Source organism: Gorilla gorilla, chromosome Y, assembly GCF_029281585.2.
Source record: "Gorilla gorilla gorilla isolate KB3781 chromosome Y, NHGRI_mGorGor1-v2.1_pri, whole genome shotgun sequence".
In the NCBI taxonomy this organism is placed as follows: Eukaryota; Metazoa; Chordata; class Mammalia; order Primates; family Hominidae; genus Gorilla; species Gorilla gorilla.
In genome coordinates this window covers 55,869,885-55,888,104 of record NC_073248.2, presented here as the reverse complement: position 1 = coordinate 55,888,104, position 18,220 = coordinate 55,869,885, and positions in this window count along the sequence as shown.

Below are 18,220 nucleotides of genomic sequence, written 5' to 3'. Positions count from 1 at the left end.
TAGTGTACATAAAAAATCAAATTTCAAGAAATATATATTACATACTGTACATAAAATATCTAATTTCACTAAATATATATTATACACTGTACATAAAATATCAAATTTCACCAAATATGTATTGTATACTATACATAAAATATGACAGTAGACTACATATACATTATATACTGTACACGAAATATCACATTTCACCAAATATATAGTTTATACTGTACATAAAATATAACTTCAAAAAATATATAATATACTGTACATAAAATATCAAATTACACAAAATATGTACTATATACTGTACAGAAAGTATGAAAGAACACTAAATATAGATTATATACTGTACATAAAATATCAAATTTCAACAAATATATATTACATACTGTATGTAAAATATCAAATTTCACCAAATATATATTATATACTGTACATAAAATATCAAATTTCACCATATATGTATTATATACTATACATAAAATATGACAGTACACTACATATATATTATATACTGTATACGAAATATCACAGTTCACCAAATACATAGTTTATGCTGTACATAAAATATCAAACTTCAAAAAATACATAATATACCATACATAAAATATCAAATTACACAAAATATGTATTATATACTGTACATAAAGTATGAAAGAACACTAAATATATATTATATACTGTACAGAAAATATCAAATTTCAACAAATATATATTACATACTGTTCATAAAATATCAAATTTCACCAAATATATATTATATAGTGTACATAAAATATCAAATTTCACAAAATATGTATTATATACTATACATAAAATATGACAGTACACTACATATATATTAAATACTGTACACAAAATATCACATTTCACCAAATATATAGTTCATACTGTACATAAAATATCAAACTTCAAAGAATATATATTATACTGTACATAAAATATCAAATTACACAAAATATGTATTATATACTGTACAGAAATTATGAAAGAACACTAAATATAAATTATATTCTTTACATAAAAAATCAAATTTCACCAAATATATATTACATACTGTATGTAAAATATCAAATTTCACCAAATATATATTATATACTGTACATGAAATATCAAATTTCACCAAATATGTATTATATACTATACATAAAATATGAAAGTACACTACATATATATTATATACAGTACATAAAATATCATATTTCACCATATAAATTATATAATGTACATAAAATATCAAATTTCACAAAATATATATTATAAACTGTACATAAAGTATGAAAGAACACTAAATATATATTACACTGTACATAAAATATCAAATTACACAAAATATGTATTATATACTGTACAGAAAGTATGAAAGAACACTAAATATATATTATATACTGTACATAAAATATCTAATTTCACCAAATATATATTATATACTGTACATAAAATACCTAATTTCACCAAATATATATTATATACTGTACATAAAATATCAAATTTCGCCAAATATGTATTATATACTATACATAAAATATGACAGTACACTACATATATATTATATACTGTACACGAAATATCACATTTCACGAAATATATAGTTTATACTGTACATAAAATATCAAACTTCAAAAAATATATAATATACTGTACATAAAATATCAAATTACACAAAATATGTATTATATACAGTACAGAAAGTATGAAAGAACACTAAATATATATTACATACTGTACATAAAATATCAAATTTCAGCAAAAATATATTATATACTGTACATAAAATATCTAATTTCACCAAATATATATTATATACTGTACATAAAATATCAAATTTCACCAAATATGTATTATATACTATACATAAAATATGACAGTACACTACATATATATTATATACTGTACACGAAATATCACATTTCTCCAAATATATAGTTTATACTGTACATAAAATATCAAACTTCAAAAAATATATAATATAGTGTACATAAAATATCCAATTACACAAAATATGTAGTATATACTGTACAGAAAGTATGAAAGAACACTAAATTTATATTATATACTGTACATAAAATATCAAATTTCAGCAAATATATATTACATGCTGTATGTAAAATATCAAATTTCACCAAATATATATTTTATACTGCACGTAAAATATCAAATTTCACCATATATATTATATAACGTACATATAATATCAAATTTCACAAAATATATATTTTATACTGTACATAAAGTATGAAAGAACACTAAATATATATTATATGCTGTACATAAAATATCAAATTTTACCAAATATATATTACACACTGTACATAAAATATCAAATTTCACCAAATATGTATTATATACTATACATAAAATATGAAAGTACGCTACATACATATTATATACTGTACATGAAATATCAAATTTCACCATATATATTATATAACGTACATAAAATATCAAATTTCACAAAATATGTAATATGTACTGTACATAAAGTATGAAAGAACACTAAATATATAATATATACTGTACATAAAATATCAAATTTCACCAAATATAAATTACATACTGTACATAAAATATCAAATTTCACCAAATACATATTATATACTGTACATAAAATATCAAATTTCACCAAATATGTATTATATACAATACATAAAATATGACAGTACACTACATTTATATTATATACTGTACACGGAATATCACATTTCACCAAGTATATAGTTTATACTGTACATAAAATATCAAACTTCAAAAAATATATAATATACTGTACATATAATATCAAATTACACAAAATATGTATTATATACTGTAGAGAAAGTATGAAAGAACACTAAATATATATTATATACTGTACATAACATATCAAATTTCAACAAATATATATTACATACTGTACATAAAATATCAAATTACACCAAATATATATTATATACTCTTCATAAAATATCAAATTTCACCAAATATGTATTATATACTATACATAAAATACGACAATACACTACATATATATTATATACCGTACACGAAATATCACATTTCACGAAATATATAGTTTATACTGTACATAAAATATCAAACTTCAAAAAACATATAATATACTGTACATAAAATATCAAATTACACAAAACATGTATTATATACTGTACAGAAAGTATAAAAGAACACTAAATATATATTATATACTGTACATAAAATATCAAATTTTAGCAAATATATATTATATACTGTACATAAAATATCTAATTTCACCAAATATGTATTATATACAATACATAAAATATGACAGTACACTACATATATATTATATACTGTACATGGAATATCACATTTCACCAAGTATATAGTTTATACTGTACATAAAATATCAAACTTCAAAAAATATATAATATACTGTACATAAAATATCAAATTACACAAAATATGTATTATATACTGTAGAGAAAGTATGAAAGAACACTAAATATATATTATATACTGTATATAAAATATCTAATTTCACCAAATACATATTATATACTGTACATAAAATATCAAATTTCACCAAATATGTATTATATACTATACATAAATTACGACAGTACACTACATATATATTACATACTGTACATGAAATATCACATTTCACGAAGTATATAGTTTATACTGTACATAAAATATCAAACATCAAAAAATATATAATATACTGTACATAAAATATCAAATTACACAAAATATGTATTATATACTGTACAGAAAGTATGAAAGAACACTAAATATATATTATATACTGTACATAAAATATCAAATTTCAGCAAATATATGTTATATACTCTACATAAAATATCTAATTTCACCAAATATATATTATATACTGTACATAAAATATCAAATTTCACCAAATATGTATTATATACTATACATAAAATATGACAGTACACTACATATATTTTATATACTGTACACGAAATATCACATTTCACCAAATATATAGTTTATACTGTACATAAAATATGAAACTTCTAAAAATATATAATATACTGTACATAAAATATCAAATTACACAAAATATGTATTATGTACTGTACAGAAAGTATGAAAGAGCACTAAATATATATTATATACTGTACATAAAATATCAAATTTAACCAAATATATATTACATACTGTATGTGAAATATCAAATTTCACCAAATATATATTATATACTGTACATAAAATATCAAATTTCACCATATATATTATATAACGTACATATAATATCAAATTTCACAAAATATATATTATATACTGTACATAAAGTATGAAAGAACAGTAAATATATGTTATATGCTGTACATAAAATATCAAATTTTACCAAATATATATTACACACTGTACATAAAATATCAAATTTCCCCAAGTATATATTATATACTGTACATATAATATCAAATTTCACCAAATATGTATGATATACTGTATATAAAATATGACAATACACTACATATATATTATATACTGTACACGAAATATCACATTTCACAAAATATATAGTTTATACTGTACATAAAATATCAAACTTCAAAAAATATGTAATATACTGTACATGAAATATCAAATTACACAAAATATGTATTATATAGTGTACATAAAGTATGAAAGAACACTAAATATATTTTATATACTGTACATAAAATATCAAATTTCACCAAATATATATTACATACTGTACATAAAATATCAAATTTCACGAAATATATATTATAAACTGTACATAAAATATCAAATTTCACCAAATATGTATTATATAGTATACATAAAATATGAAAGTACACTACATACATATTATATACTGTACATGAAATATCAAATTTCACCATATATATTATATAAAGTACATAAAATATCAAATTTCACAAAATATGTAATATGTACTGTACATAAAGTATGAAAGAACACTAAATATATATTATATACTGTACATAAGATATCAAATTTCACCAAATATAAATTACATACTGTACATAAAATATCAAATTTCACCAAATACATATTATATACTGTACATAAAATATCAAATTTCACCAAATATGTATTATATACTATACATAAAATATGACAATACACTACATATATATTATATACCGTACACGAAATATCACATTTCACGAAATATATAGTTTATACTGTACGTAAAATATCAAACTTCAAAAAATATATAATATACTGTACATAAAATATCAAATTACACAAAACATGTATTATATACTGTACAGAAAGTATGAAAGAACACTAAATATATATTATATACTGTACATAAAATATCAAATTTCAGCAAATATATATTATATACTGTACATAAAATATCTAATTTCACCAAATATGTATTATATACAATACATAAAATATGACAGTACACTACATATATATTATATACTGTACACGGAATATCACATTTCACCAAGTATATAGTTTATACTGTACATAAAATATCAAACTTCAAAAAATATATAATATACTGTACATATAATATCAAATTACACAAAATATGTATTATATACTGTAGAGAAAGTATGAAAGAACACTAAATATATATTATATACTGTACATAAAATATCTAATTTCACCAAATATATATTATATACTGTACATAAAATATCAAATTTCACCAAATATGTATTATATACTATACATAAATTACGACAGTACACTACATATATATTACATACTGTACATGAAATATCACATTTCACGAAGTATATAGTTTATACTGTACATAAAATATCAAACATCAAAAAATATATAATATACTGTACATAAAATATCAAATTAAACAAAATATGTATTATATACTGTACAGAAAGTATGAAAGAACACTAAATATATATTATATACTGTACATAAAATATCAAATTTCAGCAAATATATATTATATACTGTACATAAAATATCTAATTTCACCAAATATATATTATATACTGTACATAAAATATCAAATTTCACCAAATATGTATTATATACTATACATAAATTACGACAGTACACTACCTATATATTATATATTGTACACGAAATATCACATTTCACGAAGTATATAGTTTATACTGTACATAAAATATCAAACTTCAAAAAATATATAAAATACTGTACATAAAATATCAAATTACACAAAATATGTATTATATACTGTACAGAAATTATGAAAGAACACTAAATACATATTATATACTGTACATAAAATATCAAATTTCAGCAAATATATATTATATACTCTACATAAAATATCTAATTTCACCAAATATATATTATATACTGAACATAAAATATCAAATTTCACCAAATATGTATTATATACTATACATAAAATATGACAGTACACTACATATATTTCATATACTGTACACGAAATATCACATTTCACCAAATATATAGTTTATACTGTACATAAAATATCAAACTTCAAAAAATATATAATATACTGTACATAAAATATCAAATTACACAAAATATGTATTATATACTGTACAGAAAGTATGAAAGAGCACAAAATATATATTATATACTGTACATAAAATATCAAATTTCTCCAAATATATATTACATACTGTATGTGAAATATCAAATTTCACCAAATATATATTATATACTGTACATAAAATATCAAATTTCACCATATATATTATATAACGTACATATTATATCAAATTTCACAAAATATATATTATATACTGTACATAAAGTATGAAAGAACAGTAAATATATGTTATATGCTGTACATAAAATATCAAATTTTACCAAATATATATTACACACTGTACATAAAATATCAAATTTCCCCAAATATATATTATATACTGTACATATAATATCAAATTTCACCAAATATGTATGATATACTGTACATAAAATATGACAATACACTACATATATATTATATACTGTACACGAAATATCACATTTCACAAAATATATAGTTTATACTGTACATAAAATATCAAACTTCAAAAAATATGTAATATACTGTACATGAAATATCAAATTACACAAAATATGTATTATATAGTGTACATAAAGTATGAAAGAACACTAAATATATTTTATATACTGTACATAAAATATCAAATTTCACCAAATATATATTACATTCTGTACATAAAATATCAAATTTCACGAAATATATATTATAAACTGTACATAAAATATCAAATTTCACCAAATATGTATTATATACTATACATAAAATATGAAAGTACACTACATACATATTACATACTGTACATGAAATATCAAATTTCACCATATATATTATATAACGTACATAAAATATCAAATTTCACAAAATATGTAATATGTACTGTACATAAAGTATGAAAGAACACTAAATATATATTATATACTGTACATAAAATATCAAATTTCACCAAATATAAATTACATACTGTACATAAAATATCAAATTTCACCAAATACATATTATATACTGTACATAAAATATCAAATTTCACCAAATATGTATTATATACAATACATAAAATATGACAGTACACTACATATGTATTATATACTGTACACGGAATATCACATTTCACCAAGTATATAGTTTATACTGTTCATAAAATATCAAACTTCAAAAAATATATAATATACTGTACATATAATATCAAATTACACAAAATATGTATTATATACTGTAGAGAAAGTATGAAAGAACACTAAATATATATTATATACTGTACATAAAATATCAAATTTCAACAAATATATATTACATACTGTACATAAAATTACAAATTACACCAAATATATATTATATACTCTTCATAAAATATTAAATTTCACCAAATATGTATTATATACTATACATAAAATATGACAATACACTACATATATATTATATACTGTACACGAAATATCACATTTCACGAAATATATAGTTTATACTGTACATAAAATATCAAACTTCAAAAAATATATAATATACTGTACATAAAATATCAAATTACACAAAATATGTATTATATACTGTACAAAAAGTATGAAAGAACACTAAATATATATTATATACTGTACATAAAATATCAAATTTCAGCAAATATATATTATATACTGTACATAAAATATCTAATTTCACCAAATATATATTATATACTGTACATAAAATATCAAATTTCACCAAATATGTATTATATACTATACATAAATTACGACAGTACACTACCTATATATTATATACTGTACACGAAATATCACATTTCACGAAGTATATAGTTTATACTGTACATAAAATATCAAACTTCAAAAAATGTATAAAATACTGTACATAAAATATCAAATTACACAAAATATGTATTATATACTGTACAGAAAGTATGAAAGAACACTAAATATATATTATATACTGTACATAAAATATCAAATTTCAGCAAATATATATTATATACTCTACATAAAATATCTAATTTCACCAAATATATATTATATACTGAACATAAAATATCAAATTTCACCAAATATGTATTATATACTATACATAAAATATGACAGTACACTACATATATTTCATATACTGTACACGAAATATCACATTTCACCAAATATATAGTTTATACTGTACATAAAATATCAAACTGCAAAAAATATATAATATACTGTACATAAAATATCAAATTACACAAAATATGTATTATATACTGTACAGAAAGTGTGAAAGAGCACTAAATATATATTATATACTGTACATAAAATATCAAATTTCAACAAATATATATTGCATACTGTATGTGAAATATCAAATTTCACCAAATATATATTATATACTGTACATAAAATATCAAATTTCACCATATATATTATATAACGTACATATAATATCAAATTTCACAAAATATATATTATATACTGTACATAAAGTATGAAAGAACACTAAATATATATTGTATGCTGTACATAAAATATCAAATTTTACCAAATATATATTACACACTGTACATAAAATATGAAATTTCCCCAAATATATATTATATACTGTACATATAATATCAAATTTCACCAAATATGTATTATATACTGTACATAAAATATGACAATACACTACATATATATTATATACTGTACACGAAATATCACATTTCACAAAATATATAGTTTATACTCTACATAAAATATCAAACTTCAAAAAATAAGTAATATACTGTACATAGAATATCAAATTACACAAAATATGTATTATATAGTGTACATAAAGTATGAAAGAACACTAAATATATTTTATATACTGTACATAAAATATCAAATTTCACCAAATATGTATTACATACTTTACATAAAATATCAAATTTCACGAAATATATATTATAAACTGTACATAAAATATCAAATTTCACCAAATATCTATTATATACTCTACATAAAATATGAAAGTACACTACATACATATTATATACTGTACATAAAATATCAAATTTCACCATATATATTATATAACGTACATAAAATATCAAATTTCACAAAATATGTAATATGTACTGTACATAAAGTATGAAAGAACACTAAATATATATTATATACTGTACATAAAATATCAAATTTCACCAATTATAAATTACATACTGTACATAAAATATCAAATTTCACCAAATATGTATTATGTACTATACAAAAAATATGACAATATACTGCATATATATTATATACTGTACACGAAATATCGCATTTCACGAAGTATATAGTTTATACTGTACATAAAATATCAAACTTCAAAAAATATATAATATACTGTACATAAAATATCAAATTACACAAAATATGAATTATATACTGTACAGAAAGTATGAAAGAACACTAAATATATATTATATACTGGACATAAAATATCAAATTTCAGCAAATATATATTACATACTCTACATAAAATATCTAATTTCACCAAATATATATTATATACTGTACATAAAATATCAAATTTCACCAAATATGTATTATATACTATACATAAATTACGAGAGTACACTACATATATATTATATACTGTACACGAAATATCACATTTCACGAAGTATATAGTTTATACTGTACATAAAATATCAAACTTCAAAAAATATATAATATACTCTACATAAAATATCAAATTACACAAAATATGTATTATATACTGTACAGAAAGTATGAAAGAACACTAAATATATATTATATACTGTACATAAAATATCAAATTTCAGCAAATATATATTATATACTCTACATTAAATATCTAATTTCACCAAATATATATTATATACTGTACATAAAATATCAAATTTCACCAAATATGTATTATATACTATACATAAAATATGACAGTACACTACATATATTTTATATACTGTACACGAAATATCACATTTCACCAAATATATAGTTTATACGGTACATAAAATATCAAACTTCTAAAAATATATAATATACTGTACATAAAATATCAAATTACACAAAATATGTATTATATACTGTACAGAAAGTATGAAAGAGCACTAAATATATATTATATACTGTACATAAAATATCAAATTTCACCAAATATATATTACATACTGTATGTGAAATATCAAATTTCACCAAATATATATTATATACTGTCCATAAAATATCAAATTTCACCATATATATTATATAACGTACATATAATATCAAATTTCACAAAATATATATTATATACTGTACATAAAGTATGAAAGAACAGTAAATATATGTTATATGCTGTACATAAAATATCAAATTTTACCAAATATATATTACACACTGTACATAAAATATCAAATTTCCCCAAATATATATTATATACTGTACATATAATATCAAATTTCACCAAATATGTATGATATACTGTACATAAAATATGACAATACACTACATATATATTATATACTGTACACGAAATATCACAATTCACAAAATATAGAGTTTATACTGTACATAAAATATCAAACTTCAAAAAATATGTAATATACTGTACATGAAATATCAAATTACACAAAATATGTATTATATAGTGTACATAAAGTATGAAAGAACACTAAATATATTTTATATACTGTACATAAAATATCAAATTTCACCAAATATATATTACATACTGTACATAAAATATCAAATTTCACGAAATATATATTATAAACTGTACATAAAATATCAAATTTCACCAAATATGTATTATATACTATACATAAAATATGAAAGTACACTACACACATATTATATACTGTACATAAAATATCAAATTTCACCATATATATTATATAACGTACATAAAATATCAAATATCACAAAATATGTAATATGTACTGTACATAAACTATGAAAGAACACTAAATATATATTATATACTGTACATAAAATATCAAATTTCACCAAATATAAATTATATACTGTACATAAAATATCAAATTTCACCAAATATGTATTATATACTATACATAAAATACGACAATACACTACATATATATTATATACTGTACCCGAAATATCACATTTCATGAAATATATAGTTTATACTGTACATAAAATATCAAACTTCAAAAAATATATAATATACTGTACATAAAATATCAAATTACACAAAATATGTATTATATACTGTACAGAAAGTATGAAAGAACACTAAATATATATTATATACTGTACATAAAATATCAAATTTCAGCAAATATATATTATATACTCTACATAAAATATCTAATTTCACCAAATATATATTATATACTGTACATAAAATATCAAATTTCACCAAATATGTATTATATACTATACATAAAATATGACAGTACACTACATATATTTTATATACTGTACACGAAATATCACATTTCACCAAATATATAATTTATGCTGTACATAAAATATCAAACTTCAAAAAATATATAATATACTGTACATAAAATATCAAATTACACAAAATATGTATTATATACTGTACAGAAAGTATGAAAGAGCACTAAATATATATTATATACTGTACATAAAATCTCAAATTTCACCAAATATATATTACATACTGTATGTGAAATATCAAATTTCACCAAATATATATTATATACTGTACATAAAATATCAAATTTCACCATATATATTATATAACGTACATATAATATCAAATTTCACAAAATATATATTATATACTGTACATAAAGTATGAAAGAACACTAAATATATATTGTATGCTGTACATAAAATATCAAATTTTACCAAATATATATTACACACTGTACATAAAATATCAAATTTCCCCAAATATATATTATATACTGTACATATAATATCAAATTTCACCAAATATGTATTATATACTGTACATAAAATATGACAATACACTACATATATATTATATACTGTACACGAAATATCACATTTCACAAAATATATAGTTTATACTCCACATAAAATATCAAACTTCAAAAAATATGTAATATACTGTACATAGAATATCAAATTACACAAAATATGTATTATATAGTGTACATAAAGTATGAAAGAACACTAAATATATTTTATATACTGTACATAAAATATCAAATTTCACCAAATATGTATTACATACTGTACATAAAATATCAAATTTCACGAAATATATATTATAAACTGTACATAAAATATCAAATTTCACCAAATATCTATTATATACTCTACATAAAATATGAAAGTACACTACATACATATTATATACTGTACATAAAATATCAAATTTCACCATATATATTATATAACGTACATAAAATATCAAATTTCACAAAATATGTAATATGTACTGTACATAAAGTATGAAAGAACACTAAATATATATTATATACTGTGCATAAAATATCAAATTTCACCAATTATAAATTACATACTGTACATAAAATATCAAATTTCACCAAATATGTATTATATACTATACAAAAAATATGACAATACACTGCATATATATTATATACTGTACACGAAATATCACATTTCACGAAGTATATAGTTTATACTGTACATAAAATATCAAACTTCAAAAAATATATAATATACTGTACATAAAATATCAAATTACACAAAATATGTATAATATACTGTACAGAAAGTATGAAAGAACACTAAATATATATTATATACTGGACATAAAATATCAAATTTCAGCAAATATATATTATATACTCTACATAAAATATCTAATTTCACCAAATATATATTATATACTGTACATAAAATATCAAATTTCACCAAATATGTATTATATACTATACATAAAATATGACAGTACACTACATATATTTTATATACTGTACACGAAATATCACATTTCACCAAATATATAGTTTATACTGTACATAAAATATCAAACTTCAAAAAATATATAATATACTGTACATAAAATATCAAATTACACAAAATATGTATTATGTACTGTACAGAAAGTATGAAAGAACACTAAATATATATTATATACTGTACATAAAATATCAAATTTCAGCAAATATATATTATATACTGTACATAAAATATCTAATTTCACCAAATATATATTATATACTGTACATAAAATATCAAATTTCACCAAATATGTATTATATACTATACATAAATTACGACAGAACACTACATATATAATACACTGTACACGAAATATCACATTTCACGAAGTATATAGTTTATACTGTACATAAAATATCAAACTTCATAAAATATATAATATACTCTACATAAAATATCAAATTACACAAAATATGTATTATATACTGTACAGAAAGTATGAAAGAACACTAAATATATATTATATACTGTACATAAAATATCAAATTTCAGCAAATATATATTATATACTCTACATTAAATATCTAATTTCACCAAATATATATTATATACTGTACATAAAATATCAAATTTCACCAAATATGTATTATATACTATACATAAAATATGACAGTACACTACATATATTTTATATACTGTACACGAAATATCACATTTCACCAAATATACAGTTTATACTGTACATAAAATATCAAACTTCAAAAAATATATAATATTCTGTACATAAAATATCAAATTACACAAAATATGTATTATATACTGTACAGAAAGTATGAAAGAACACTAAATATATATTATATACTGTACATAAAATATCAAATTTCACCAATTATAAATTACATACTGTACATAAAATATCAAATTTCACCAAATATGTATTATATACTATACAAAAAATATGACAATACACTGCATATATATTATATACTGTACACGAAATATCACATTTCACGAAGTATATAGTTTATGCTGTACATAAAATATCAAACTTCAAAAAATATATAATATACTGTACATAAAATATCAAATTACACAAACTATGTATTATATACTGTACAGAAAGTATGAAAGAACACTAAATATATATTATATACTGGACATAAAATATCAAATTTCAGCGAATATATATTATATACTCTACATAAAATATCTAATTTCACCAAATATATATTATATACTTTACATAAAATATCAAATTTCACCAAATATGTATTATATACTATAGATAAATTACGAGAGTACACTACATATATATTATATACTGTACACGAAATATCACATTTCACGAAGTATATAGTTTATACTGTATATAAAATATCAAACTTCAAAAAATATATAATATACTCTACATAAAATATCAAATTACACAAAATATGTATTATATACTGTACAGAAAGTATGAAAGAACACTAAATATATATTATATACTGTACATAAAATATCAAATTTCAGCAAATATATATTATATACTCTACATTAAATATCTAATTTCACCAAATATATATTATATACTGTACATAAAATATCAAATTTCACCAAATATGTATTATATACTATACATAAAATATGACAGTACACTACATATATTTTATATACTGTACACGAAATATCACATTTCACCAAATATATAGTTTATACGGTACATAAATTATCAAACTTCTAAAAATATATAATATACTGTACATAAAATATCAAATTACACAAAATATGTATTATATACTGTACAGAAAGTATGAAAGAGCACTAAATATATATTATATACTGTACATAAAATATCAAATTTCACCAAATATATATTACATACTGTATGTGAAATATCAAATTTCACCAAATATATATTATATACTGTCCATAAAATATCAAATTTCACCATATATATTATATAACGTACATATAATATCAAATTTCACAAAATATATATTATATACTGTACATAAAGTATGAAAGAACAGTAAATATATGTTATATGCTGTACATAAAATATCAAATTTTACCAAATATATATTACACACTGTACATAAAATATCAAATTTCCCCAAATATATATTATATACTGTACATATAATATCAAATTTCACCAAATATGTATGATATACTGTACATAAAATATGACAATACACTACATATATATTATATACTGTACACGAAATATCACATTTCACAAAATATAGAGTTTATACTGTACATAAAATATCAAACTTCAAAAAATATGTAATATACTGTACATGAAATATCAAATTACACAAAATATGTATTATATAGTGTACATAAAGTATGAAAGAACACTAAATATATTTTATATACTGTACATAAAATATCAAATTTCACCAAATATATATTACATACTGTACATAAAATATCAAATTTCACGAAATATATATTATAAACTGTACATAAAATATCAAATTTCACCAAATATGTATTATATACTATACATAAAATATGAAAGTACACTACATACATATTATATACTGTACATAAAATATCAAATTTCACCATATATATTATATAACGTACATAAAATATCAAATATCACAAAATATGTAATATGTACTGTACATAAAGTATGAAAGAACACTAAATATATATTATATACTGTACATAAAATATCAAATTTCACCAAATATAAATTACATACTGTACATAAAATATCAAATTTCACCAAATATGTATTATATACTATACATAAAATACGACAATACACTACATATATATTATATACTGTACACGAAATATCACATTTCACGAAATATATAGTTTATACTGTACATAAAATATCAAACTTCAAAAAATATATAATATACTGTACATAAAATATCAAATTACACAAAATATGTATTATATACTGTACAGAAAGTATGAAAGAACACTAAATATATATTATATACTGTACATAAAATATCAAATTTCAGCAAATATATATTATATACTCTACATAAAATATCTAATTTCACCAAATATATATTATATACTGTACATAAAATATCAAATTTCACCAAATATGTATTATATACTATACATAAAATATGACAGTACACTACATATATTTTATATACTGTACACGAAATATCACATTTCACCAAATATATAATTTATACTGTACATAAAATATCAAACTTCAAAAAATATATAATATACTGTACATAAAATATCAAATTACACAAAATATGTATTATATACTGTACAGAAAGTATGAAAGAGCACTAAATATATATTATATACTGTACATAAAATATCAAATTTCACCAAATATATATTACATACTGTATGTGAAATATCAAATTTCACCAAATATATATTATATACTGTACATAAAATATCAAATTTCACCATATATATTATATAACGTACATATAATATCAAATTTCACAAAATATATATTATGTACTGTACATAAAGTATGAAAGAACACTAAATATATATTGTATGCTGTACATAAAATATCAAATTTTACCAAATATATATTACACACTGTACATAAAATATCAAATTTCCCCAAATATATATTATATACTGTACATATAATATCAAATTTCACCAAATATGTATGATATACTGTACATAAAATATGACAATACACTACATATATATTATATACTGTACACGAAATATCACATTTCACAAAATATATAGTTTATACTCTACATAAAATATCAAACTTCAAAAAATATGTAATATACTGTACATAGAATATCAAATTACACAAAATATGTATTATATAGTGTACATAAAGTATGAAAGAACACTAAATATATTTTATATACTGTACATAAAATATCAAATTTCACCAAATATGTATTACATACTGTACATAAAATATCAAATTTCACGAAATATATATTATAAACTGTACATAAAATATCAAATTTCACCAAATATCTATTATATACTCTACATAAAATATGAAAGTACACTACATACATATTATATACTGTACATAAAATATCAAATTTCACCATATATATTATATAACGTACATAAAATATCAAATTTCACAAAATATGTAATATGTACTGTACATAAAGTATGAAAGAACACTAAATATATATTATATACTGTACATAAAATATCAAATTTCACCAATTATAAATTACATACTGTACATAAAATATCAAATTTCACCAAATATGTATTATATACTATACAAAAAATATGACAATACACTGCATATATATTATATACTGTACACGAAATATCACATTTCACGAAGTATATAGTTTATACTGTACATAAAATATCAAACTTCAAAAAATATATAATATACTGTACATAAAATATCAAATTACACAAAATATGTATTATATACTGTACAGAAAGTATGAAAGAACACTAAATATATATTATATACTGGACATAAAATATCAAATTTCAGCAAATATATACTATATACTGTACATAAAATATCTAATTTCACCAAATATATATTATATACTGTACATAAAATATCAAATTTCACCAAATATGTATTATATACTATACATAAAATATGACAGTACACTACATATATTTTATATACTGTACACGAAATATCACATTTCACCAAATATATAGTTTATACTGTACATAAAATATCAAACTTCAAAAAATATATAATATACTGTACATAAAATATCAAATTACACAAAATATGTATTATGTACTGTACAGAAAGTATGAAAGAACACTAAATATATATTATATACTGTACATAAAATATCAAATTTCAGCAAATATATATTATATACTCTACATTAAATATCTAATTTCACCAAATATATATTATATACTGTACATAAAATATCAAATTTCACCAAATATGTATTATATACTATACATAAAATATGACAGTACACTACATATATTTTATATACTGTACACGAAATATCACATTTCACCATATATATAGTTTATACGGTACATAAAATATCAAACTTCTAAAAATATATAATATACTGTACATAAAATATCAAATTACACAAAATAT